Below are 27,233 nucleotides of genomic sequence, written 5' to 3'. Positions count from 1 at the left end.
CACAGGACCTGCCTAGGCTGCGGTTAACCGGCCGGGATCTAGCGGAGTGTAAACGTTTTTAACGCACCTTTTTGTTTGTGAAATTGTGTTTCTGTAAACCCCACCCCCATGTGTGTAAGCCCCAGACTGACGTTAAGCACTACATCAATAGCACACTACCTCAGCCCAAACAGCATAGTTGGTCAACATCTCAGGCCCAGTTCCAGCACTGGCAACTGGCCATTTCTTGCTTAGTTGTACTCATTGTAATGTTTTCCAGCGGTTTTGTGGCTCAAAACAGCACATTTAACATATATACATATATACCATGCTTATCACGACTTGACAGCGTTTCTGGCTCATTGCAATGCAATACATCAGTTATATAGCTGAAAACATCACTTTTAACCTCATTTTGATTAAAGTGTTTCTGTTTTTTTGCACATCCTGTTGTAGAAAATGTTTTCAAGTGGCTAGCTAGATAGCAGCAGTAGCTAGCTACAGTAGCTAGCCAGTCGGCTAATTAGGTCAATACAATTGCTCTGGTAACGTAACTAGATACTATATGTACAGTAACTTTATTTCTAGTAAATTGGCAAACTAATGTAAGTCTAAAAAATTTTGTCAGGCAACTATACATTCTCCTAACTGTAGCCCAGATACCTAAAGCCCTGCAAATCGCCTGAGCCGTTAACAGCTAAATAATATTATTTATTTAATTAGTAAATTAAATATGTGCAATGAAATACAAAAAAGATAGTTTAAACGTTGCTATACAGAGAGTAGTGAGACAGGCAGGTATGAGAAACACAGTGGTTGCGAGGCAGACTGCAATGCAGGAAGGCACACAACAAGGAGATGTTAGTGCTTTGGTAGTGCCATTCATGTATTTTGAATATAATAAAGACCTAGGTTTGTTTGCCTAATCTTTTTAAGTGGGTAAAGAAAGGAAATGTGGTCAAACACTTTTACTTTCAAACCATGCTTTACAGAGAGTGATGATTTGTTGGTTGAAATTGGTAATTATGGTTTCATATTTGAGAGTTTTGTCCATTTATAAATAGTTTAGTATCACATACAGTAGTATAGCCCCACTGGGGCCCCTTAGCAGTTTAAAATACACATTTTCAGTCCAGCTCATACGAGATAACAAACATTAATGTGTTTAAAAAGATATCACATTTAAAAATGAACATCTGCACCCGGTATTCTTTGTGATATTCATGTCCAGCCCAAGTAAGGGTTAGGGGTAGGACTGACCTTGTGTGGATTATGTGTAATTCATAGAAAATGACACTGGGCCATCTCTGGTAATATACCTGCATGAAAAGCAATGAAATTTTACAGTTTAAAAATGTAATCTGTTTTGGTTTTTATCAGTAATACGATCGCCCGGGGAAGTTCATAGTTCACACACCGTATTTTGTTACCAGTACATCACTGTTCGCCAGGTAAGTCAACTGAAAACACATTCTAATTTAAGCCACTGACCTGGGAGCAATTAGCAGTTTAAATCCACTAGACCAAGGATCAGAACAACAATGTTTTTCTCCTTGCCGGCTTTGGGATTCCATCTACCAACCTTCAGGTTACGGGTGAGATATAATGGCCAGCTGGCCCGAGACCTGTATACTTCACACGGACGAGGCAGTCAAGTGTCCTCTCTGTGGACGTTGCACTGAAGTGTCACATACACAACACGGGCACGTTGTCTCAGAATGAATGAATTGGTACAGCGATGACTGGCTCCAGTGGGGTTTCACGATCCCCACTGGAGCCCGCGGTCAGAGTCAGCAGGTCGCCTACGAAACCTGGTGTCCGGAAGAGACCCCTCCATACCCGTTGTCCTACTGCGTACTGTTAGGCTCATGCAATGCATTGTTCGGCTTATAGAAAGGTGCCTGCATTTGTGCCCACGCGCAGCTGCCCGTCTGAGCGTCTTATTGGGCCGTCCCAGTTCGTGTTTTTTGTTTTTAATGTGACACGTCTGATTTCCACATTTGCAACCGCGGTGGCCTCACAGGTGCAGTGCTCATTTCCTGTCACTTCACATTTCAGAGTGGTTGTCATGGTAACATCGCTTTGTGTGCGATGAAAAAAATCTAATTAACACATCAGATGTAAGTGTGCAGATGTGTACGAATGCATGATCAGCGAAATGTCAAATATAGGCAAAAAGCCGGGCAAATGATCCGATACCGACCACCTGTCTGTACACAGCCTGACGGCCTCTGGTTCCCCCGGCAGCTCCCGTGGTTAAGCCCCTATCCCCGAGGCTTGATTGGGATCCTCAGGGTCCATTTGAGCAGTTTGCTTTGGACCCACCGTGTACGCGCGCTGATGTTTCCCCTTGTTAAGAACCGTCGGCACGCCTGGCTGCCGCAGGAGAGTGCCTCGTACTCCACGTCTGGCCTGACGGCAAATCGCATCCACACCAAATTGCCATTCGTTAACAAACAGTTTGCCGTGACAAATAAACGGGATCACTTATAGCTGCAACGAAATGAATCATACCCTGACGAGGGCAGGGAGATAAACAAAATGATGCATCTAATACACCGCAGTTAGACTGGCTAGGAGTAATTAGGCCTGTTTTCATTGTGAGGGCAATCAAGGCAAAACACTGCCGAAACTGGTCCAGTAATTAGAACAAATAAACTGTGCGTGAACAAGTGAAGGAATGCAATGATGCCAGTCAATGGTTTTCCCTCAGCTATCCCTGAATGCCCTTTTGCCGCATCAATCATTCTTTCCATTATAAATTTAATCACCTGGACACCAAGCCACAGCCATAAATAGAGATAAATATATGGTTCTGCACCTGCCTATCTGATTAGGCCTGAAGGTTCCCAGTATTATCATTGCTCGTGCGAGAATGAAAGGCAAAGTGCACACAGGTACTTGAAAGTTACCTATAGTTATTTAATTCACAGATTCTCTCAATCGTTTTGGCTCTTTTTTTAAACAGTCTTAACATTCCCTGTAAGTGCCACCATCACAACTGTGTGGAATCTGAGCATTAACAATTACAACGTGAATGTACGTTTCATTGAAAGTGAATGTGCCTAGATAATGAGAACAACAGAAACCTCTCTGTTTAGATTATCTCTCTGTAGGTTGCACTCTGATAACCACAGGAATGTTCACATTGACCATTTGGCATGGGGGTTACTGTCTTTGAAACCTGAACTTTGATAGGTAAACATGCCTTCAATGTACGTATCAGCTTGTAACTGGCATTACAGTGAGAGGAGATTGAGCCTGTAACATCATTCGCTAATAGACTATCAAATGCTGCAATAAATAATGCAATTACTCACTCCCTTGACAACCGGGTATGTGATAATTATTAAAACCACTATATGAAATGGCTGATTTCTAAAAACTGTTTCATGGGACATCACACCTCTAGGGCATGTATGCAAAATGTAGTAACTCACCCAAAACCTTTCATTCATGCTTCTAAACTTACAAACATTCCATGTTATAGATATTTATGGAATATACAGATTTTAGAAAGGTAATGACTCATTTTGCATGTGATGGCTCACATGATAAAAGAATGTTTAGAAGCTGTGAAGAGTAAGACAATTTCACTGAGAATCAACTCACCAGTTTTGATCAGCAAGCCATGTGCATGTATGGTATTGTGCCTGTTGTAGACAATTGTACTTACTCTTTTGCACAGGTGCCAAAACGTGTGCTATTTGCTTAAATTAATAAGAATTTCAAATCTGGTGGAACTAATTGTTCTTGAACTTATTGTAAAAAAAAAAAAAATCTAATTTGAGAATTGAGTCAAAGCGATTGAGAAAACCTGTAATTATTTTGTTTGAAATGTAGTAATTTCAGTGCTAGACTACTACTATTGGACAGCCCACGATAATACTGATGACCGTGGAGACTAAACTGTCATAGCAACTTTGTAAAGTGTAAACAAAGACCAGGTGAACAAGTGTTTTTGGTTCCCATACATCCTTCAAACACGCAGACTTTATGAAATGTTTGACCAAACAAGTCCAAGTCGACTCAAGTGAAAAAAAGCAGTACAGTTAAAGTGCATTATTTTGGAGCCACTTGTAATTAAATAGTAATTAAAAAATTGTAATTAAATAGTATTAAAACAGTTTGTAACTACTACACTGGCTACACAGTACATATTTTAGTATACCTTTGATACACAATTGGGAATAGCATTGTGGTTCACTGAAAATATAATCCACATTTATTTCAAATGTAATATAATAGTGATACTATTCAGATCCAATCATGTATTATAAGTGAACTAAAGCAAGAAATTAGCACATCCATTTTGATTCAATCAGCAAACCTATTACTATTTAAATACTGCGTAAATACTATAATTTAGGCTCCAGAATAATATACTTTAACTACACTGCTTTTTTCACTTGGGGAGATAAGGTATCATATTTAATACATACATTATCTACGTCAAGGTGTTTAGATGCTCATTTTGAGTTCACACACATTGCTGCATTGAGACCTTTGACAGTAAAAAGGAACCTGGCTCCCCGCTAGGCCACTCCACCGCGCCAGCCGTCGGTTGCCAGACAACCGTAAACAGCAAAAGGCAGAAGAAAAGCGGTACCTGCAACGGTGACAGTGGCATGTCCCATCGCCCCACGCGGCGCTCCGCTTTCCTGTCTCCTCGAAGAAAAACCTCCAGTGGTTCCCGGAAATGGCAGAGTCGCTGTTGGCGTTGTCCTCCGCGTCTTCTCACGCAGCACCTGTCCCCCCCCCCCCCCCCCCCCCCCCCCCCCCCCCCCCACCCCCCGACAGACACGTTGTGTTACCGACCTGCTCCGCGCATGGTGCCTCGTTCTACGGAAGTGCTTTGTTGATGAGTGTTTAGTGCACGTTCTCGTGTCGTTTTACACGCTGACCTCTTTCCTTGACATTAAAATGACACCGCGGGATTCTTCTCAAAGGTAAATTGATGTAAACATGAATTTGGCCATGAATCTTTGATCGGTTGTAATGAGCAGGTTTTTCATCTGATTAATGTGGTATTTCTTTCAGTTACTTTTTTCACACAAGAACAAACCAGTAGGTCAGATTATATCACGCAGCGCCAGAAAGCGCTGCCTGTCTAGACAGATAAAGAATTTTAAATGAGATGTCATTTCTTTTTTTTTTTTTTTTGGGGGGGGGGGGGGTACGTAATTACTGCCAGTGTGCCTTTGTAGGGTAATATTGAATGACAGGGTTCGGTGCTTGACTTTCTCTGAAAGTCTTTCAAATCAAACCCTAGCTCCGAGCACCTGCACCATACTGCACTCCTCTATTATTCATTACAACAGCTGCTGTAAGTCAAGTCATTTCCTGTCAAATGTATATGAGTCTGTCAGTGCATTTCAGGTATAGTAGGTTCGGCCAAAGCCAAAAGTTCAACCAACCAAAGCCCAACCAACCTATAAACGCAGACATCCTTTGTTGCCCACTCAGAATTTTTGGCCCAGCGTACACGTGCAGACAGAATCCGGGCCCATCTGAACCGGAAATATGTTCTGCTCCTCTTATAGCATCATGGCATGATCACAGTTGAGAGAAACCCATCATAGATTAAAGACAACCTGAACAAAGCCTATTTAACCGGGAGAAAATGTTCTGGTTCAGGGGAATCATGCGGAAGACCAGCCTGTGGAAATAAAGAATGACTGTAACAGCGCTATTTTCTTCATTCTGCAGTTTAGTCATTCCTTGAAGTGTCCTGCTGTAATGAATGGCTTTAGGATTGATAAGTCCCTTTTTTGTGATTGAGCTGGGATATAAAGTGTGTTTGGGTGGCTAAAGAAACCTACTGAACTGTTGTGAAATGCAGCCACTAACTGAAATATCACGATAGAAAGACCTGTTAAGTTTAGCGGAGCAAAGCCTGCAGAGAAGCACCGGGCGTTGTCCAGGGTTAAGCCAATATTCTTTGCCCTCTAGGAGGGGGTCACTGTGGCGACATCAACCCTGATGGAGAGGTATTGGCATGGACAGACCTTCCCTCAGAGGAAGAGCAGCTCAGTCTTGTCGAGATTTGACATGGTGGGCCGACTTCCCAGTTAGGATGCCTGCCAGTCTGAGAGAAATGCATCTGACCACCTGGGTGTCAGAAGAGGGGAGAAATTAACTCTAAGAGCCATCCCCATGTTCTTCTTTTGGGTGGAAGACCAGGGGCAAGAAGACACGGTCAGGTCACAGCTGGCACGTTTGAGGTAGTCAGAGGATAGGAGATGATGGCGATGGAATCCGCTGTTGGTCTTGATGTGAGGGCACGTCTGGGGAACTATCTTCTGAATACGGGTCAGATGTCCTCACCATGAGTCCTCGGCCTCAGCCCTCTTGAATTCCTCTACAAGTTTGTCTCAAACTTAAAGTAACTCATTAAATAATTATTTCTAAAGATAAGCAGGAAATCAAACCAAATAGATGATACTGTGTCCACGCACTCTTCTAACAAAACAATTTGCCGACAAGCTAGCAATTTCCCATTGAACAAAGTGTTAGCATATCAGTAAATGTACAAATTAGTTGCTCAAAATACACAGATATATCCAGTACAGCTCTATCGAATGAAAAATAAAACAACTAATTACTACTTGTGAACACACAAGTACACACATAACAGAGTATCTGTGCTGCTTCTAAGTCACCATGGTAACAATAACTATATAGAAAACACATACAAAATAAAATCTCCAGGGTACATGCTTCCTAACTACTTTGCAGTATAATTAGACAGAGAAGGGGAAATGGAATGAAAAAGACAGGTAATGTGACGGTGAGGTGACAGACAGCTCCGCTTTTCCTGGATTCCCGTTGAACATGAACATCTCCCCGGACTCCTTCATTTGTCTTGTCTCCAATTGTCCGCAGGGGTGGCACGACGAGCCCTTGCTGCCACCTACATGGGGGGTGATGGAGGTGCCCCAGGTATGCCCGGTGCTGGCTCCAAGGCGCTGGGCAACGCCTCAAGCAGGGCCTGAAACGGCCCTCCTGGACGTCGCAAGGTGTGAGGACTGGCCCGGTTACTACGACCCACTGTACCAGTTCTCACCGGGGACTTGGGGAACAACATCTACCCAGGTCCCCGAGGCACCAGTGGCGGCCATCACAGAGGCAAATCAGCCAGCGCCTCCTCCTTGTCCGTTGCCAGCGCCTAGGCAACTCCTGCTGCCCAGTGGTCGCCGCCGTCAGCTCCCCTGCCGCCGCCGCCCGAGCCTGCCGAGGACTGGCCGCCTCATCCCACGGCGCCCCCTCCTGCCCTGGAGCTGCTGCCTCGTCCCACGGCGCCCCCTCCTGCCCTGGAGCTGCCGCCTCGTCCAGCGGCGCCCTCTCCAGTCCTGACCTCAGCGGCGCCCACCCAGTCCCGGCCGCTCGGCCTCCCCGGCCGCTCCGCCAGCCCTCCAGTCCTGGCCGCTCTGCCTCCCCGGCCGCTCCGCCGCCCTCTCCTGTCCCGGCCGCGCCGTCGCCCTCTCCAGTTCCGGCGGCCCTGCCTCCTCTGCCTGTTTCCACCGTGGGTTGGTGGGGGGTCCAGCTTTCTCCCTCCCGCCCTCCCCTGTGGTTGTGTGTCGGCACCGTCTGGAAGCCGGGGCTTGGGGGGGTACTGTGACGGTGAGGTGACGGTCACACCAATTGACGCTCACACCAGGTCCGTCACTGGTCTGTCATTGTTGCGTGTCTACGTTTGTTCGTGTTAGCGGTTACTTTCATTTTTGCTGCTTAGCCTGCCCCTTTTGTTTTGTTTACTATTATCAGTGCTCTGTATTCTTTTCTACATAAAAAAATCATGACATTGACCATCACTCTGCTCACGCCTGGTTCCTTCTTCTCCACCACTATGCCAAATTGTGACAGGTCAGAAGAACGCACAGTGAGAAAGGTGATGATGACAAGAAAAAGACTACAAGAAAGAATGCAAGACAGAAAAGTATTGGATGTGGTGTACTATGTGTTTTCGTTTATACGTGTTTTCACATTTCAACCAAAAGCCTTAATTTAAATAATACATAAATGTATACAATTATTTAGAAAAATACTAAATTAGACCAGAACTGCCTCCACTCTTAATCATCAGTTCCCATGGCCAGTAGGGTATACTGTAAAATCCAACTTTAGTTAGCTCTGAGCTCAAACTCTGGATAATTAGTCAGGCTAATGTGGATCAGCTTGAAGTTGGGTTAAGTTGTATGGCAACGTATTCTCTAGAATCTGGATGGAACTAACCTGTAGTTAAAATAACTACTTACTCATCTCACCCTGCATTAAATTACCTAATCGTCAGTTTAGGGGCACATCAGTCAAATTCCCGCCCTCTGTGTTCCTTTTCCGATGTGTTCAATTAAAAACCTTTTTTTTAATCAAAATCCCAGATATATTTTGGTCAGTTTATAGCACAGCCTCTTAGGACTGAAGCAGGGAAACTTATGATGGACACCCTGCACTTTTTAAGGAAACACAGTTGGTTAGCTCTCTGAAGCTGGCTGTACGTTATGCTATTTTAATGTGTGATTTGGCCACGAATTTGGAAGCCCCATGTAAATCCCAGTGTTGTGTGCTCCGACCAACAGTTGGCAACAGTTGCTTATTAGCGTGTGAATGGCGTGTTATTATGGGTTTTGTGATCTCCCAGTCTTAGGTCCAGGGTACATTGAAAGTTGCATGTTCTGACACGCAGCATTCAATGGTCTCTTATGCAGTCAGTGGAATGCTATGACTGACCACAGAACAGAAGGTAGGCCATGACACATTTCAAATAAAACACTGAGAGTTCTGGGCAGATTGTAATTTGGGCAAACTCACGTAATGTCAGCTGGGTGCGTGCAGGCAACATGATGTGAGTTCTCTCAGAATGTCAAGATTTTTATCGTTGTGGAATGCCAAACTCTTGGCTTCTCCACAATGGCCTCTTTGGCATTCATTTGATGTCATTAGTAGAGGCCTAATGAGGTGGCACGAAGAAGATGACTGCATGGCTTTGGACCAATTTCTAAGAATGATTCAAGCTGCAGATCTGCCGGGATTTTACCAACTCACGATTAAAGGGGCGATATGCAGAATTTATTCTCCGTTTGGGAGCTAGGTGAGTGGGGGCAAAGGCATTTTGCATTCTGAAAAACTGTGCAGAAGGGAAAAGTTTGTTTTATTATGGACATTCTGTGGATATTTTCCTTCACTCTTCAATATCTATTAAGCTAAACATTCATGGAATATGGAAATCGACAGAAATGTTTGCAACCAAGAAATGACTGATGGATTTTGTTTGTCACAGTCTACCATTGTTTATCAATGGGAAGGGAATGATCATAGTGATGTCAATGGAAGAGAAGCAGGCTACTTCACCAGAATATTTTGCTCCTGACTCTAATCTTAACCCTGCAAGATACTGCCCCTTTAATGTCCTTGAGGAGATTTCATGGATTTCACCAATTGAATAGAATTAAATGAATGGAAATAGAATGAACAGAACAGGGGTCCCCATTCACGTCAATCATTTGTACGTTACATTCTTACTATTTTTGTAGAATCCAAGACAGCAGTTTTGGGCACAGAAATCATCATTGAGAGCATGTCCTGAAAATGGAAACAAGCACAAGAAGAAAAGTGTGCTAATCTCCAATGAAACGTTACTCAAAAATGCCTGGCAGACTCATGAACCAGCTACGTTCTTTCCCGTTACTTAGTCTGGCTGGATAGCTAGCTCTAGGATCAGGCTTAGTGGTTCCAAACATATTTAATTTCACAGCGAAGAAGTCCACTACACTCCTGGAAACTTTCAATTGTTAGACATTTGTTTTATTATCTTCCACAGATCTATGCCAGAGTACAGTCTTGGTGGTCTACGTGGAGTTCCTAAGGACTTCACAGTTTGGTCTTTGCTTGGACGTGTACTGTTATGTGTTATGTGTGGCACCTTCTATATATACTGGCGTGTGCCTTCACACAATCATGTCTAGTCAATTGAATTTGTCTCAGTTGGACTCCAATCAAATTCTAGAGACATCTGAAGTGTGCCTTAGAACACAGGATGCAACTGAGCTCAATTTGGAGTGTCATGACAAAGGGTCTGAATACTGATGCTGATGCATGGGTTTCAGTTCTTTATTTTCAATAAATTGTCAAGAAGGTTTTAGTATTTTTCATTACAGGGGATTGTGTGTGGATGGAAGGCAACCAAATTAATTCAGTCGATTGTAAGTGTGTAACACGACAACGTGTGGAGGAAGCGAAAGGCTCGACCAGTACCGCTCACCCACTAACTCAATAGTCTTATCAAGAAATCGCTTCAGCTCATCCCTGTAAGGGTGCAGTGCATTTGCAGGGCACTGGCGCAGAGGTAAACTCAATGACGACCAATCCCAGAGATTTGACAAAGACTGGACACACGCCATATGAGACAAGTGACAGCAAACAATGACAGACAACAAACACCAGGACAGGAGGAACTTCAATAGGGACATAATGAGAACAGGTGACAAGACTAAACTAGACAGGTGAAACCAATAAACTCCGGGGATCCAAACATAGAAACAGAAAACCTAGAACTAAGAGACACAGGGCATAGAAACGTAACGGACGGCACGGCACAAGCTGTGACTGACCGCTACAAGCCCGTTAATTAATAATACACGCTACTATCTCCTACTCCCTTTCGGTGCATTATATTTTCTTACTATTTCCCTTTTAATATAAAACATGCATGCAACCCCGTCTCACACATTTCAAACCAGCAAGAAATATGTCACTAAACATGATTAATCAGCCATTGAAGACAATGTGTTATCCTGTCTTGATAACTGCCCGGAGATGACTGAGGAACAGATCAGCAGCCCCTGCTGTCGCCTTGGCTCTTTGCAGCGTTTGTACGACTAAACCACTGCACACGCTTTACATCCACGGTTGAAACAGCACACAGTAGATGTACATGTACCCGGGTATTAGCACTGACGTGTCGTGGGCCTGTCATGCCCTAACAACTCGCTGCATCGTCACAGGGCAGAATGGTAACTTAGTGGTTAGGAGCGTGAGGAGATTATAATTGAACCATATCCCTGGGGGAGTCACTCAAATGAACCATATCCGTGGACGAGTCACTCAATTGAACCATATCTGTGGGCGAGTCACTCAATTGAACCATATCCGTGGGCGAGTCACTCAATTGAACCATATCCGTGGGCGAGTCACTCAACTGAACCATATCCGTGGGCGAGTCACTCAACTGAACCATATCCGTGGGCGAGTCACTCAACTGAACCATATCCGTGGGCGAGTCACTCAACTGAACCATATCCGTGGGCGAGTCACTCAACTGAAACATATCCGTGGGTGAGTCACTCAATTGAAAACATATCCGTGGGTGAGTCAATCAATTGAACCATATCCGTGGGCGAGTAACTCAACTGAACCATATCCGTGGGCGAGTAACTCAACTGAACCATATCCGTGGGCGAGTCACTCAACTGAACCATATCTGTGGCGAGTCACTCAAGCGTCGGCCAACCCAAATACAGTGCATTAAGCAAAGATGGCACTTCAGTGTTTTTTTTTTTTGTCACTGCCTTGGTATTCTTTTCATGATATCCAGGTTTTGTAAGGGCTGTGGGTCCAAATGGTGTCTGGCCATCTGTTCTGAAATAGCTCTATTTTTACTCTGTAAACGGGCACTGTGTAGAATCCTGCCTCAAACCAATAACGCAGCTTGTTGCCACGTCGTTTTACCTTACTGAATAAGATCAGAATAGCATCACCTAGTCCAGGATGGTTTAGGGTGGGAAGGATAGTCCTGTGACTGTCTGCAGCCGGTATGAGGAGACTACAAGTCATGCAAACTGAAAGACAGAGAGGCGAGAAACTTTAAAGGGACAATATCTCTGGCACTCAGATGAATTTTGTAGAAAAAAAAAGATTATCTGAAACGTTTTTCTTAAAATATTAAATGCCGATGTCTACTGGTCTATTTTGCTTGTGTTTATGTTAGTATTATCGTAAAAATATAACATCTTGCCCCTTTAACTTGGGTTGCTGCCCGTGCTGGAGCAGATTAGAAAGGACAAGAGCCTCCATGACTGTGTTGACAAGATGTCTGTTGCCTGTGCCAGGAAGCAACTAAAACCATAGTAAAGCATGAGTCCCTCTAAAGATGCAGCATTACGTGTTTTCAGTCGTTAAAACTTTAATCATGAATTTCTAATGCTTTGAATGTTTACATCTTAAAGATGCATAACCTGGAATTTTTTTGTCCAACTTTTTGTTTTTTAGACATACATAAATGACAGAATGCATCTTTAACTTAGATAATTACTTCCTAAAAATAGCTTTGCCTCTGACCTGTAGTCTACGAGGCTCACTGACCTATCAGAAAGGTTAGAGATGAGTGAGGAAAGAATGGACAACGATGTCCTAAAGGACCTGATGATGAGGAGGTCAAAGTACAGCCTGGCTTTAATCTGCACTGCATGTGAACTGCCTGTGAACGGCTGTGTAATCCTTTTTGTACCTAACCTGGCATTTTTATAATACTAATGTATTCAAAAAATTAATTTATATTAAAACAGTCCTGATTATTTGGTTCAATATTCCATTCCATTAATGATTCCATCAAGTTGTGACTGGGCACAATTGCTGGATGCATTTGCAGTATTTTTTGTAGTTGTTTTTAAGATGATTTTGTTCTAAATACAAATTAATGCAATTTGTCATTTTAATTAGAAATAAGAAAATAATATGTATCATAACACACAGAATTAATGTCCATGCTACCCTGATTACTAATACATTGTCTTGTATGAGTCATGAATAATGATTAATGAGGAAGTTAAAGGCGGTAGCATCATAACCCCAAAACATGTTAACCTTTTACCATCAACAAACGCAGGAAATACATGTTAAACTCTCACCATCAACAATGACAGGAATTACATGTTAACCTTTTACTAAAAGCAATGACAGGAAATACATTTTAAACTCTCACCATCAACAAACACAGGAAATAAATGTTAAACCCTCACCATCAACAATGACAGGAAATAAATGTTAAACCCTCACCATCAACAAACACAGGAAATAAATGTTAAACCCTCACCATTAACAATGACAGGGAATACATGTTAACCTTTTACTAAAAGCAATGACAGGAAATACATTTTAAACTCTCACCATCAACAAACACAGGAAATAAATGTTAAACCCTCACCATCAACAATGACAGGAAATAAATGTTAAACCCTCACCATCAACAAACACAGGAAATAAATGTTAAACCCTCACCATTAACAATGACAGGGAATACATGTTAACCTTTTACTAAAAGCAATGACAGGAAATACATTTTAAACTCTCACCATCAACAAACACAGGAAATAAATGTTAAACCCTCACCATCAACAATGACAGGAAATAAATGTTAAACCCTCACCATCAACAAACACAGGAAATAAATGTTAAACCCTCACCATTAACAATGACAGGGAATACATGTTAACCTTTTACTAAAAGCAATGACAGGAAATACATTTTAAACTCTCACCATCAACAAACACAGGAAATAAATGTTAAACCCTCACCATCAACAATGACAGGAAATAAATGTTAAACCCTCACCATCAACAAACACAGGAAATAAATGTTAAACCCTCACCATTAACAATGACAGGGAATACATGTTAACATTTCACCACCCGCACCCCCGTCACCACCCGCACCCCCGTCACCACCCCCATCACCACCCGCACCCCCATCTCCACCCGCACCCCCGTCACCACCCGCACCCCCGTCACCACTCGCACCCCCGTCACCACCCCCACCCCCATCACCACCCGCACCCCCATCACCACCCCCACCCTCGTCTCCACCCACACCCCCGTCACCACCCGCACCCCCGTCACCACCCGCACCCCCGTCACCACCCCCACCCCCATCACCACCCCCACCCCCATCACCACCCGCACCCCCATCACCACCCGCACCCTCATCTCCACCCGCACCCCCATCACCACCCCCACCCTCATCTCCACCCACACCCCATCACCACCCGCACCCCCGTCACCACCCGCACCCCCGTCACCACCCACACCCCCATCACCACCCACACCCCCATCACCACGTTCTCCCCTGCCTCTCATTGTAACATCCACATGAGTCCTGAAAGGTTCACCATGAAATTTGCCCCAAAATAACGTGACATTATATTCTATTATTTTGGGTTGGTGACAAAATTATGCTACAGAAAGATTAATCCAAATTGTGTGTGCAGTCACAGACTTGATGCCGTCATGACATGCTAGAAACATGGGACGACATTTTTAACTGATTTAATTTACATATTGTGATTTTGTCCAAATGATATACACTCACCTAAAGGATTATTAGGAACACCTGTTCAATTTCTCATTAATGCAATTATCTAATCAACCAATCACATGGCAGTTGCTTCAATGCATTTAGGGGTGTGGTCCTGGTCAAGACAATCTCCTGAACTCCAAACTGAATGTCAGAATGGGAAAGAAAGGTGATTTAAGCAATTTGGAGCGTGGCATGGTTGTTGGTGCCAGACAGGGCCGGTCTGAGTATTTCACAATCTGCTCAGTTACTGGGATTTTCACACACAACCATTTCTAGGGTTTACAAAGAATGGTGTGAAAAAGGAAAAACATCCAGTATGCGGCAGTCCTGTGGGCGAAAATGCCTTGTTGAGGCTAGAGGTCAGAGGAGAATGGGCCGACTGATTCAAGCTGATAGAAGAGCAACTTTGACTGAAATAACCACTTGTTACAACCGAGGTATGCAGCAAAGCATTTGTGAAGCCACAACACGCATAACCTTGAGGCGGATGGGCTACAACAGCAGAAGACCCCACCGGGTACCACTCATCTCCACTACAAATAGGAAAAAGAGGCTACAATTTGCACGAGCCCACCAAATTAGACAGTTGAAGACTGGAAGAATGTTGCCTTGTCTGATGAGTCTCGATTTCTGTTGAGACATTCAGATGGCAGAGTCAGAATTTGGCGTAAACAGAATGAGAACATGGATCCATCATGCCTTGTTACCACTGTGGAGGCTGGTGGTGGTGTTGGTGTAATGGTGTGGGGGATGTTTTCTTGGCACACTTTAGGCCCCTTAGTGCCAATTGGGCATCATTTAAATGCCATGGCCTACCTGAGCATTGTTTCTGACCATGTCCATCCCTTTATGACCACCATGTACCCATCCTCTGATGGCTACTTCCAGCAGGATAATGCACCATGTCACAAAGCTGGAATCATTTCAAATTGGTTTCTTGAACATGAAAATGAGTTCACTGTATTGAAATGGCCCCCACAGTCACCAGATCTCAACCCAATAGAGCGTCTTTGGGATGTGGTGGAACGGGAACTTTGTGCCCTGGATGTGCATCCCACAAATCTCCATCAACTGCAAGATGCTATCCTATCAATATGGGCCAACATTTCTAAAGAATGCTTTCAGCACCTTGTTGAATCAATGCCACATAGAATTAAGGCAGTTCTGAAGGCGAAAGGGGGTCAAACACAGTATTAGTATGGTGTTCCTAATAATCCTTTAGGTGAGTGTATACAGCAATATGAAAAAAAAAATTATGTCATTACTGAATGCTATTCATTTTGACACCATCAAGTTAATGCTGAAAGTCTTGAATCCACTCAATGGGGGAGCACAATGCTGTGAAAACTACGCATTTCAAATTATACTAAGTTATGGACTAAGGTTTATAACAATTTGAGTAATAGTCTCTATTGACGTGGTCTTTCTCCTATGACAATTCGGGTCAATTCTGGTGGTTCATCCCCTCGACGGTTAGGGGAAGTCAAACCGCCAGTCATTTTATCCCACACCCAACATCATTTCTGGTTAACATGGATCCAAATGTTGAATGGCTACTAAATTGTCTATGGCGACCGAATAATTCAACCAATTAAAAAGTTTGTAAATGAGTAGGGTTACAAAACAAATATTAATACGAAATATTTTTCATTGCGAATTGCAAAACCTACAAAAAATAAATAAAACACTTGGTCATTAAACCCGACCAATCAGGTATCACCAATTACATGCAAATGAAATCATTAATTTTGTATATCTTGCACAGGGAATGTTCCAAAAACCAGAATCACCATTGTCTACGCCTCTGTAAGACATGCATAACCCATTAGGTTTTATCTTTGTCTGTCACAAATTTGCACAAAGGCTCCCATCCTTTCCAATTATTTTGAAATATTTATATGATTTGGTGCACCACATTAGTTCATTAAACATTTAGGGACACTTTTCTAACTTGCCTCATCAGGGACTCCCATTGGAACATTACATTCATCAAACTGGTCACCGTGTGAATTAAATGAAGACATTATTAGCGCTGAATTCGCCAGCGTCGTTAATTTATTCCTTCGTTAGGTAGCTAGGTTACAGGTTAATGAGGGAAAATAATCTGGAAGTAGGAAAAAAAAACACACTAAGCAACAGCCAGTTGGATTTATGTGTGTCTCTTCCTTTAATTACAGCGAGGGGCCCAGAGGAAACAGACTAACACAATCCCCTAGGATCTGAAGTCACTTTTAATTTCACGAATTGAATAAAGGAATAGAGACTCATTATTATTTGCGACTTCAAACGCTTACAGCAAGTTTTGAAGGTTTGAAGCCTAACAGGATACAAATAACAAGATATTTGCACATGTCGCAATCTGATAATGAATCCAGGGCCTACACCGTCCATTTAGACTGTTTTGGGGGATCCACGTTATAATAGCCACAGATGAGTCTTTAAAGGTCACATTAACAAATGTTTCAGCATAAGTACTCGTATGGCAAAAATGAAATTGCTGCATGCCAAATTGTTGATGGCCATGGCCTGATCAAAGCCAGGGCACTGCGGCCCAAGCAGCCCAAATGTTGGGGGACCAGTCTGGTTTATTGCTGTGAATAAAATAGAGCCGGCTCTCAGTGAATAATCTATATCTACTGCCACCATTCTAATCATCAGATGTGATAACTTTAATTTACAGATAGTATAAAATGCACAATACATGCATGTAGCTTCTGTGAGATATGTTGGTTGGCAATCCAGTCAGAGAGTGGGATTAAATGCCTTTATTTGTAAAGGGAATAACTTGCTGCGGACATGATGACATCTTGCTAGCTTTGGTTTGAAAATGTAGAAGGAAACAACAAACGTAGGAACATTGGGAGCTAGAACAGAAAAACAGGGAAAGTCAGCCTTTAGGACTTTTTAAGTCCTGGGTGGTGTAGACTAGACATTTGACATGATATTTGAAAATGAGAAGGAAATGCTGTTGAGGTAGGCATTTCTGTAACTATACACTTCAGAGCACGGAGAATCCTCTGACAAACTGGAGGTGCCATGGTTGGCTGATATCATAATAGTATCGTCTATTGTCGATGACTGACAGTCATAATCAAATGTGCTTACCTGCAGTAATAAACAAGAAGGGTGGATTTGAGTAGAGAAGAACGAGCGCGGCTTCTTTTCACCTGCTGAAAAATTTAATTCAGCATTTTAGGACATGCTTTTGTATTCACTCAGAATAATCAGTGGATAAAAGTTCTAAAACACCATCATTATAGTTTTACTGTGGATGCTATGAACATTTTCTGATATCATAATGCAAAAATGCTGCATATACCCCCATTCTATGTAGATGGGTAATGTGAAAGGGGCTAATGAATGGTTTGTCTCTGTTTTGAATCTGCGGCTTCGCTCAAGCTACGTTGCCACACACAGCTGTTGCATACTGATCCTTCCCACACCAGAAGACATCAGAAAACATTTGATTCCAACAAGCCTCTTCTCATCTTGGCGGCATTATGTTTTCTCATGAATCATCCGGTTGTGAAATGTGATTTTGTGCTACAGACCAATGGTGTTTATAGGATTTTTTATTTTCTTATTATTTTTAGGGGTTGTTCAATGAGGCGATGTCATCGAATGCAAAATTGATGAGTCAGTGCTCACCTGCTCCCAGTCAAGCATGAATCCTCAAAGGACGGAAGGCGTTTACTGAAGGTACTTTATGTAATTTACTTGTCAAATTAAGTCCTTTAAAACTGTTATGAATAAAGGCTAAAGGCAGAACATGTTCTGTTGATTATATGGAGGAAAGCAGCATACAGCAGTTTGATAAAGTAAGTACAGCCCAGACACTCCCAAACACACAGACAGAGGAACACACACACACACACACAGACAGTAAAAACACAGACAGTGACACACAGAGACTGACACACAGGTCTGGGTTGGGGTGGGGACAGGGGGCATTCAGGTGGGTGTCTGTGCCTTGCTTACCCTCTGAGGGCTGTGCATTTTGGCAGACCCGCCCAGTGTTCTCTAAACATATCTTCTCCTTGTGGGCGCCTTGTCTGCACTGTCCGCCAGATGGGCAGCATTTCCGCAGCCTCAGCCAAGCTGGAGAGTGTCGTCTCCCATATCTTTAAACCCACTTCCAGAGTGGGAAACTCTGGGACCGGCCCTTTCCCCAGCTGACGAGTAACACATCATAGCTCGACAGAAACCCAAGAAATATCAGTCATATCAGTCACAACACAAGTCACAATGGTCAAGCCATCACGGTGCAAATCTATAAAAAATATAAATATATTGTTTATACTGTATGTTGTCTGTGATCGAAGGCTACTCCATCCATAGCCACACGCTCATAAGATTTTTTGCTAAACATCTAAACCACAAGAAGACCTTTCTCCGGCACATTTGCAGGTATTCTGAGCAAGAAAACTTAAGGATTCTCACAATTCTCAATTATTTTCAGGATTAGTAGGATAAAAAGTCCAAAAGACAGAGCAGATTCATTTTGAAACTGACACCTCCCAAGAGGAATTATTTTTGTCGCAAACGTGTGTGTTTTTGTGTGTTGTTTGTGGAGGGCACACATAGGCTGTGGGTATGACTGGCATCTCCTAAAATAAACATATACTGTAGGAAGGAGACGGAATAACTAACAAAAGGGGAACAAGGTCACCAAAGAAAGTTCCAAATGACAATTATTACGTGTCTGTCAGCTGACGCTCAGTAGGGGGTACTGCTTACCCCAACCGATTAAACAAACCGAAACAACGTGCTACGCCCAAAAATATCGTCAACCAGCCCCTGAGCTTTCTGGTCCGGTAACGGGCGGAATCCAAAATCACAAATAGTATCCCCACGTGGTTAACCTTGCAAGACCGGGTGAACATTTGAATTGAACTGAGATCCGTTACTTGACTGTGTTTGCCAAAGAACATCACCTCATACGCTGGTGGGCTGTTTAATCGCCTGGATCGCAGAGCCCCGTGGCGTCCTGTCGGCCCGGGAAGAGTGAGGTGCCAGGGGGAAAGGCACGGGTCCTTGGGGGATTTTCATGCCTTCCCACTGTTCTCCGGATCAGCTACTCCCTGTTGTTCTGATCTTGTGAACTGGCTTTCAGAAGGGATTGGACTTGACATGTTAGTGTGGTACAGAGTGACAGAGACTGGGACAAGGGTGTGTCCAGGAGGGAACAAGGCACAGCACTTTGCGGGGCCCGGTTCTGAATCAGACGGGTGAAGGACAAGCCACAGTCTCTAGCAGCTGTAAGCTGACACACTTGTTTGTTTCAGAAGTTATTCCCGCTCTCAGGAAGCAGGGGTTGTAGGCCAAATCTCAGGAACAACGATATACTACTCACGGTTTTCTAGATTCCTAAATATTGCTGTTCCTTTTAAATGACTATGCACTGTACTGTTGGGACATGTAATCTGTAATGGATGTTCGGTAATAGTTGAAGGTTGGTGTATCACAGTTTTACCCCACCACTTCTGGTGTTGCCTCTGATCATATTCCCCCATTGACTTCTCTCCCTGGATGAGATTTGTTCATCAAAATGGGAACACTCTTTTGAGTTTCTGGGGCAAGCAACCAATGCTGAAAACAATATACGCAGCTCAATGTGTGTGAACACATGCACTAAGAAGATTTATTTCAATGTAGCTCTTGTCACTTTCTTTTTTTATGTCAGGGTATCCATATTGTGATTGAGGTAGTGCTTCATCGCAACAACTTTGAGCAGATTCAGGACAGTCAGTGGGGATATTTGTGTCTTCCACAGCACATCCGATGCCATTATGGTTCTTATGCTACATTCTCAACCAAGATGTCTACACCAGAATCCTTACAGGCCGGAAGGAAAGCACTCACTGGCACCCTATGAACTCATAGGCTTTTAACCCTGGCTTTGCAAGGACACAGCTAACTGTGAAGCAGGGACTCCAGCCACATTCAGGGGCCCGGCTCTTGCAGAAGACCTTCCACAGGGGGGACAAATCCCATGTGTGTCTGAATGCATTTTATGTTGCTGTAGTTTACCTCAGAGTTTTTCCCAAAAGTGTCCCATGGTTGGATGGAAAACAAAGGAGCCCTATCCATGGCAGATGGGTTATATAGGTATAGGGACTACGCCAAAGAAACCTGGCGTCAGGGCCGAAGTGATCCGTGGCTGAAACCTGCCCTGCATTGAGGTCCTGCATGATTCTAGGGCCAGGAAGAGTGCAGGAGGGTTCATCACCGACCTCTTCCATAGCTTTAAAATAGTTTAAAGCTATTTATTTGGGCAGTATTTGTTTATACAGGAAGCTCTGTATAAATACGAATAAACATTAATGCAATGAAAGGTAACTAAAATGCCCCCAAGAGAGGAACCTAATTTTTTTAAAGGAACCTACATTTTTTTTAAGGACCAAAACTCTCCCTCAGTCTATTGCACGCAGCAATTATGGGTACATCAAAGATTTATAGTTGGTCTTAGGGGTATTGACCATGGCCTGGTACATAACACTGCGCTAATCCACAAATGGCATTCGGACCCTGGTCTCATACCTCCAGAGTGAGGCAGTGACTTAATCGAAGCATGATTCAGGGATCTCATCATGGATACCTTTAGGTTCAAACCAAACACACAATGTACATTTCTCTCAAGTCAAAATCCTTCAAAATATTATAGAACAAATCTCTCATTTAAATATTGCATTTGGTAATTTTTGAACACCCTATAAGCCGCGCACAAATCAAATAACCAGCTTTTTTTAATGACTGGCTATAAATAACTAATGTAGTATCAATTAACTATCACAACTCAAAAACCAGATGAACACTCGAGATATATTTACATCACTGGACGTTTTCTCTTTTTTCTTTATCAAAACACATTGAGAGCTTGTTCTCTTTTGCAAGTGTGCCTGTGTACATAATGCATGGTTTAAAAAGAAATTATGTATGAATAAATAGCCCACACAAACAAAAACAGAATCATTTCAACAAGCATAAGACCATACATCAAAAGCAGCCTCATTTGTCCTCAAGCTAAATTTACAGCAATGCTTTAAATTTGCTTAAAGACAAAAGGCACTAGAGCCTAAGCTTATTCTGCAACTGCAGCCCGTAATGTTACATTTTGATACGGGGGTCACCGAAACAGAAAGACAAATGGACACACTTCAGAGCTCGAAAACAAATGCATTTGGGGGCGGCACATGAAAAAAAAAAAAAAAAAAAGACTTTCCAGATGAACATTGTAATAACACTTGCAAATATTATTTATCAACTCTGTAGGTGTGGAACGCTCTCCCTGCCAAAGTGATACATTTAACCACTGTGGGGGATGAACGTCATGGGTTGACAGGACATTGGGCATTCAACAGCAGTTGGGGGCCCCTATTCCAGCAGGCCCAGGATGAAAAACAAACTTGGATACTGCATATGAAAAAATGGTAAGCAAAGGCAGCCGTTACTCTAAGTCCCCCTGGATAACCGTGTCTGATAAATGACTTAATTGTAAAAACAATATGACAGTGTCTCATTGGTCAACGTGTGTATATGAGGTGCATTTCTTTTGTGGCCTAGGATGGATTTCAGTTATATTTGTCTTGTAGAAACTGTGAAAGTTTGAATCCAGACCACGACTTTATATCGTTTGCAAAATGCAGACGAGACTCTGCACCGCAGAGGGGCACTCTGGGAGACAGGCAGAACGGCTACCCCAATAACCTGACTACAGTCAGTGTGTTGGGGCATCTCCTGGTCAAGATACACAAAGCGCCCCCGCTCGTGCAATTCCCCCACAAGACGTCCCTGAGGGTGCGAACACATTGACCCCCACCTCCAACCTCTGACAACATGCCTCGACAGTTAGGACAAGGACATCGGCGATTCCAGCGGGAAAGGGGGGGAGCCTGGGCACGGGGTCACCTCCTCTTCTCCATTGACCTGGACAGCCCGTGTACCGACATCCGGTGGGAGCCGGCGTGGAGGCCTTGTCTGTAGGAGAGCCGGTTTGGTGGTTGGGCTGTCACCTGTATTGACTTTTGAGCGGCTTGACGTATCTCCAGGTTATGGGGGGCGGGGTGGGGGGGGGGGGCACGTCACCCTGGCCTGGGCCAAAATGTAGGTGGCCGGGTGGGACGGAACAGGCTCCTTCAAGTGACCTTCAAACTGCTTCCAGGGTCTGTCCCCCTCCCCGCCAGGAAGTCCCAGCATTCACCATTCTTGTTCTAGGTTTCGATTCTTGTGACATAAGGATGATTGATGCCTGGGTGAGTTAGACAAAACGAATCTTTCTATTGCCCGCAACATCTCATCATCGGCTAGCCATTTGGCACTGCATCTGCAGGCTACATGGGCTATGCAACTGTTTTGGTAATGACGCTGTCATTAAGAGCTGAATGCGTTGGAATGTCAAACTTGAAATTTTTATGCGGCCCATGAAGGATCGGCCGGTATTTCTTCTGATTTTATCGACCACGACAATGTATAAAGTGTCCCTTATTGTCATCTGCCAGTAGGAAATCTGACATGGGAATGTATGCAATTTTCTTTCTTTGATCACTTGGAGATATCCCATACGGTGAAAGAAAAATCCTATTTATAGATATTTCAAAAGCTTTTACAAAGTTCATCAGGATTGTTGTTATCATTGATAAAGCTGTGCTCCGGGCTCCTGTTTATGGTTTCATAATTATCTTAGGGACAGATCGTATGTCATTGTAACTGATACTGTAAAGTCTTCATTTCTTCATTATAACTGATCGTATGTTATTATAACTGATCCTGTAAAGTCTTCATTTTTTCATGTAAATGTGTTTGCCAGGGATCCTAGGATACTATGTTCTTTTATTATTCATTAAGTTTTTTCCACAATTCCCCCCTTTATTTCTTTTTTTTCTCTGGTTGTATCCTTCCATTACAACCCTGCTAGAGTCACCAGATTGTGACAGGACCTGGACATCCCTGCTGACGATGCCTTCCCCTCTCAGGACAAGACTGGTAAAATTGCTTTACCCATGTAAACCTTGGGGAGTTTGTTGTGATGTTGTCGCTGTGCCTGGGATTGAGAAAAATAATAGCACCAATGAACAAATGTATGTTTACAAAGGCCTGCTGCATATACTTCAAATTACCTATCTGCACGGTTGAATTACAAAAACTTGATTTGCCAAACTTGTATATCTCAAGGCTCTTTGGGTCTCCACTGAGTTAGTTAAATCCACATTTAGTTTCAAAGCACCACATTTGCCACAATACTTCTTGATGTTCTGGTACAGTTCTGACAATTTTGAGATGATCATTGGGGATTTCCAATTGTTTTTCTGTGTGGCAGTGATGGGTTTTATTTAGCTTTGATTATTGTATTGTTGCATCCTTTTGTACTGTGTTTCTGTGCAGGGACTTATGTCTCAGACGACTACCGGTTAAAACAACAGTTCAGTAACTGCAGTTCAACTTCTCTCATGCAAATCGTGTTTGGTGAATGCGCTAAAACAGCTATTAATATTGCATATCAATCATGTCCATGTAAGCTGGCAACTCAGGCACTCCAGCACTGTCATCGAAAAGTTTATTTAGGTGGATACTGTCAGCTTCAGTAATCTTGTTCCCAGACACTTCCACGCGCTGTGCAATAGCCTGGGGATGAGGTTAGAATGTCACTCAGAGACGTGATGGGCATTCAGTCCGGCATACGTTGTGGGTGTTTTTTTCTCTCTTGAAAAGATGCTTCAGGGAGTCAGATATGCACTACTGGCTCAGTCTGGGCTGCACTGAGTTAATTAATTACCCGTCTCATGTGCTGAGGGAAAATAAAATATTAGTATGTCAAGGCCCTGCCAGCCCAGTGGCAGCCCAGCCCCGTACCTGGGGATCCCTCGGGCAGACTTCTCCAAGTCGCACCGTCCACAGCCCCGTACCTGGGGATCCCTCGGGCAGATTGCTCCAAGTCGCGCCGTCCACAGCCCCGTACCTGGGGATCCCTCGGGCAGATTGCTCCAAGTCGCGCCGTCCACAGCCCTGTACCTGGGGATCCCTCGGGCAGGCTGCTCCAAGTCGCACCGTCTGCAGCCCTGTACCTGGGGGTCCCTCGGGCAGGCTGCTCCAAGTCGCACCGTCTGCAGCCCAGTACCTGGGGGTCCCTCGGGCAGGCTGCTCCAAGTCACACCATCCACAGCCCTGTACCTGGGGGTCCCTCGGGCAGATTGCTCCAATTTGCAACGTCCACAGCCCCGTACCTGGGGGTCCCTTGGGCTGACTGCTCCAAGTCGCACCGTCCACAGCCCCGTACCTGGGGGTCCCTCGGGCAGATTGCTCCAAGTCGCAACGTCCACAGCCCCATACCTGGGGATCCCTCGGGCAGAATGCTCCAAGTCGCACCGTCCACAGCCCCGTACCTGGGGATCCCTCGGGCAGGCTGCTCCAAGTCGCACCGTCCACAGCCCCGTACCTGGTGGTCCCTCGGGCAGACTGCTCCAAGTCGCACCGTCCACAGCCCCGTACCTGGGGGTCCCTCGGGCAGACTGCTCCAAGTCGCAACGTCCACAGCCCCGTACCTGGGGATCCCTCGGGCAGACTGCTCCAAGTCACACCGTCCACAGCCCTGTACCTGGGGATCGCACAGTTCGCATCATGCCGTTCTCATTACGCCACTACCATGTCACTTGCCTTTGCCAGAATGGCCTTTCACAATTGTCCCTTTCCTTTTAAAAACGTCTTGTACTTCCCAACAGGCAAATCAGATGGAAGAATGTAAGAATTCAGCCAGTCATTTAGCTTGCTTACAATTTCAACAAAGCTGTGCAATTTGGACAAAACATGTTCAAATAAATAAATTACTTAATATTATTATTGGGAGACAACTGGGCCTTCTTTGTTAAGATAATAATATGAATGTCATGATATGATACACTAACACCTATTAACATGTAATTGTCCTCAGATGCAGCTCGTCATATGTGCTTTCCGGTTACACCAAGACTGCCACAAACTTGTGAGATGGCTGCAGGTTGCCAGGAGAGGTCTGAGAACCGTTGTTCAAGGAGAAGTGATTCAATTTCAAATCGGCACTCGTCTGTTGTTTTCCCTGTGGTATTGTTTTCTAATCCTGGTCCTGGGGTCACAAAGGCATGAGTATTTTAGTTTTTGCCCTAGCACCCCACACCTGACTCCCCAGGTAGGATGAGTTCGTGAGTGGAACCAGGTGTGGAACCAGGTGTGTAGTGTTAGGGCAACCACAAACCAAGTACACACCTTTGGGTCCCCAGGACCGGGATTTACAAAACAACAGAATGGTGCCGTTTTTATGTCTTTCTACAGCATTGATCCAAAGAACGTTTGGACCTAAGCTTTGAAATTGCCAGTGCTGTCACTAGAAAAGTTGCCAACTCTAAGTGGCTTTCTTCACAGATTGGAACTACGTCCCTCCCTTTGGTGTGCGGTAGTATGTGTAGGCAATTCAACATTTGTACTTCAAGAATATATGATAGATTCCTTTTTTTTTTTTATGAAATAAATTGGTTGGATTTGGAATTGTAAAGCATTCCTTTATATCAATTGAATGAATGTGGGTTTATTTTTTTAAATAGATCCTCACACCGGTAGAATTCTGCTTTTCTTTCTCTGAGAGACCATGGCCAGAGGTGACCCATGAAGTTGCACAATGATTTACATGAAAATGTCAAATTATGATGAATTGGGCCTTAAGCTTCCAAAACCGATGTTTATTTAAAAATGCTGTCTCTTCCTATGGGAGGATGTGCATTTTCTTTTCGGCATATATTTTGTGTTTGGTTCAGGGCAGGATTTTATTCTGGATGTTAACGCACACATGCATGGAGCTTTTTTTTAACTAAAGGTCTTCAACAAACTAAAAGAAATGACTCAAACACAATTTGGATTGGTGTTATTCTTCCTGTACTGTAGATCTTTCAAAATTAAATTAAGATTAAGAAAATGCTGCCTTTCTGCTGCATAAGCCAGATGTCTTGTATTTCCTTGGCAGTGAATGTTAACTTTTTCTTCAAAAATGTCTTTGTGTGAGAAAAAATATCTTTTTGAAGGGGATCCCTATATTAAGATTCCATTATGACCGTTTCTAAAAATGCAGTGGTGGAAACTGACATATTTTGATATACAACAAACAAACATGAGACACTAGTTGTTACATTGATAGTATCTGGGTTTATTAGGTTTCTAGTTGTTACATTGATAATATCTGGGTTCATTAGGTTTCTAGTTGTTACATTGATAGTATCTGGGGTTATTAGGTTTCTAGATGTTACATTGATAGTATCTGGGATTATTAGGTTTCTAGTTGTTACATTGATAATATCTGGGTTCATTAGGTTTCTAGATGTTACATTGATAGTATCTGGGGTTATTAGGTTTCTAGATGTTACATTGATAGTATCTGGGGTTATTAGGTTTGTAGATGTTAAATTGATAGTATCTGGGGTTATTAGGTTTCTAGAAGTTACATTGATAGTATTCGGGGTTATTAGGTTTCTAGATGTTACATTAATAGTATGTGGGGTTATTAGGCATCTACAAGTAACTTATTTACAGTAGGTACTTTACTACCTTTAGTTTATAAGGAACTTAAACATTAGAAAAAATGCAAGTGTTAACCATCCATCACTAACCTAATGAGTAGCTGGACTAATGTCTAATAATAGATGCAAGAATGTTTTGCTTACTCCCTGTACTGTCTTCAAGCGGACATGTTCCTCTTTCTCCTGTAGAGAGGACGGAAATCCACTCACTCTGATAGACATGATATTCAATTAAACTTTTGTTTTTGGCTCAGAAATTCTACAGAAGATTTATAGATACATATAATTGCAGCATGCAATTAGTTCTAGTTTAAACATCACATAGCAATATTTTATGGAAACCGATTTAGCCTAAAAAGTATGATAACT

The 27,233-nt window shown here is 43.3% G+C and overlaps 1 long non-coding RNA gene across 1 annotated transcript; it reads left to right on the top strand.

The window, feature by feature from the left end:
• Positions 1-4,818: 4,818 nt before the first annotated feature.
• LOC105025091 lies at positions 4,819-25,427 on the top strand. The gene is made up of 4 exons (XR_001197967.3): positions 4,819-4,928; positions 17,922-18,027; positions 23,243-23,310; positions 25,253-25,427. It is a non-coding gene; the product is annotated as an uncharacterized LOC105025091 (long non-coding RNA).
• Positions 25,428-27,233: the final 1,806 nt, after the last annotated feature.

The sequence above is a fragment of the Esox lucius genome, chromosome 3, assembly GCF_011004845.1.
Source record: "Esox lucius isolate fEsoLuc1 chromosome 3, fEsoLuc1.pri, whole genome shotgun sequence".
Lineage (NCBI taxonomy): Eukaryota > Metazoa > Chordata > Actinopteri > Esociformes > Esocidae > Esox > Esox lucius.
Note: the sequence above shows the minus strand (reverse complement) of the source record. Positions and strands in the feature narration are given on the sequence as shown.